Here is a 2626-nt window from a genome sequence, read left to right as displayed (position 1 = left end):
CTTGGAATTTGCGATTATGTGTGCAATTATTGATTTTTTTCATAATTAATTAACACAAGTGTATACTCCTATAATTTTTTTCTGTTTTTTTTTTGTATATAAAGTTTTGAACTCTTGTTGATTAATGACTCAAAAATTTGAGCTTCGATTCTTTGGCTAGATATTTTTTTTATCTTCCACGTAAAAACAATATAGATAAAAATAATTAACTGATTAATTAGTAATTATTAATAATTAATGAAGTGTCTAGACTCATTTTTTTTTTAAATTGAGATTAAACTCTGTAAAAAAATTAAGCAAATGTAGATGTTTTCTGTAACGTTTAAAATAAAAATTACACAAAGTTTTAGTGAATCAAAAAAAAAACGACGATAGGTATATACAAGTTTTTTTTTAAAAAAAAAGCTTAAAATTTTGTCAACCATAAATTAAAAAAATATTTTATAATCAATTTTAGTATCTTTTTTTAAACATCTTTCTGCATATATGTGCCTCTCGCTGACTATGTGTGGACTTTATTTTTTATTGAAAATTCTATAGAATAATTAATGAAACAAAACTTGTAATTTATGGTAATGTATGCAAATATTGTTTACTGCCATAATTAATTAATACAAATGTTTATACATATTTTTTTCCTTCTGTATAAAGTTTTAAATCATTGATCTGACGTTTATGGGACTCCCTGTATGTATAAGTATTGACTTATGACTTGCTGTAATACCAAAAACGAATACCTTATAAGATTTATTAAAAGAAAAAAACAAATATTTTCACATTTTATTAAAATAATTACCCAAAAAGCAAATTACCAAAAGACTATGCCTATTTATACATACATATAATCTTCACAAATGATCCAATTACCATTATTATATAGGTGTTTTAAATAAAAAAAATTTATTAACTGTCATTTTTTTTTTTTGGACATATAACACTTATTAGTGACGTAATTTTTCGATAGTCAAAATACAGGCTGCGCCAGAACTCGCTCCCCAGAGAAAAATCCATATAAGGTAAGATACGAGGAACATGGAAAAATGGTTAAAAAAATGTTATCTGACAAAATTTCGAAGTTATGAGAGTTTAAATTTTGCACTTTGACTCTATTTATTTCTGTTGGAAAAATAATTTTCCAAATTTTTTTGCTACAGGCTATTAGAAGAGGAATACAAGCTGTATTTTAAATTGTAACTCTGTTTTTATTGGCTTTTATTGGCAAAATTTTTGTACTTTTACTAAATAATTATAAAAAAAACATACACAAGATCATGAGTATCATTAAATAGACATAAAAAAATGTCAAATATCAAATAATAAATGTCAAAATTTTTTGACAGAGAATTTTTTAAAACATTTTTTTTCATGTTCCTGGTTGGTTATCTTACTTGAAATTTTTCTCTGTGGCGCGAGTTCTGACGCACCCTGTATATTGAAATATAAAAAAATATACAATAATTTTTTGATTACTATTTTTGGTTAAGATGGGACAATCGGTATTAAAAATTAATAGAGTAATTTATCTTTAATTAATTTGTTGTAAATTACAGTTTCCCTCTATTTTTACTATCTATAGTAATAAAAATGTTGAGAAGTCAAGACACTCCAAATTAATTAGTTAAATATGCAATAATTTTTTTTCGGTGAAATAATAATTTGTTATTAAAAGTAATTTAAAAACGATTTATTATGACTAACCCCTAATCTACATATTAGTCATTGCGCCGTTCACCCGATATTTCGTAAATAAAAGCAAATTAATCGGCGTTTCTTTGTTGGAAACATGAGTTGTAATACAGGAAGAGATAAAAACTTGTGATTTGTTGTAAATTCGGTGACAAAGTCTGCAAGATCAGACCTCAAGACCGACCAATATGCAAATCAGTGTTTATTTATATCCTCGAATATTAATTACATCCAGTTTATTTATAGAAAAGCGTAAAATTTTGCTGCACTTTGTATCAATTATTGGAATCGATTGTTCTGTTTTGAAGTTTTCTCCTTACCATCGGCGACATGGAACGTGCAATTACCATCAATTATTACTTTTTACCCCATTCACCGGTCGATATATCGAACTCATGACACACACTTGAATAAGAAAAATAAATTCGTTGAAAAGTCTACCAGTGACTTACTTCATTTTAATTATAATTTTTGATTAAAGCACAGTTTTGCGCTGAAAAATCGTTAAATGTAATATTCAAAAGATTGCCGATAAAGGCGAGAAAAATTTACATTAAGTTTAAAATTGTTTAATGTCTTCATTTGCACAAGCCGGACCTGGATTTTTACGTTATTACCAGCGTTTAACCCTGAACTGGATACCGGGTTTATATACGTGGCGTGTGGAAAATGCAATGTACAATAAAACTGTTAGGGCAGTATTATTATTCGCAAAATGAAACATTTTTATTAAAAGTTTTAATTAAAAATTTTTGGCAATTCACTAAACACCAATTAAATTAAAATTCTAAATAAAATTTCTAATTTGAATAAAATTTTTAACTACATACAGACTGTTCCTAAGATGATCACATATAAAACATGAATCGTTTTTTTAAAAACTTTCTATTTAGGTAAATGAAAAATAATTAACTTGTGCAAATACAAACAAAGAGTAATT

At 25.9% G+C, this 2626-nt stretch overlaps 1 protein-coding gene across 1 annotated transcript in view; it reads left to right on the top strand.

Moving 5' to 3' along the window:
• Positions 1 to 2626, top strand: part of LOC123008743 (inhibin beta chain-like) — a 34506-nt gene that overhangs the window by 1672 nt on the left and 30208 nt on the right. The window lies entirely within an intron of this gene.

Source organism: Tribolium madens, unplaced genomic scaffold, assembly GCF_015345945.1.
Source record: "Tribolium madens isolate multiple individuals breed KSU strain unplaced genomic scaffold, Tmad_KSU_1.1 Scaffold_71;HRSCAF=194;Tcas5.2_LG6, whole genome shotgun sequence".
Taxonomy (NCBI): Eukaryota; Metazoa; Arthropoda; class Insecta; order Coleoptera; family Tenebrionidae; genus Tribolium; species Tribolium madens.
This window is presented reverse-complemented; position numbering and strand designations above follow the sequence as displayed.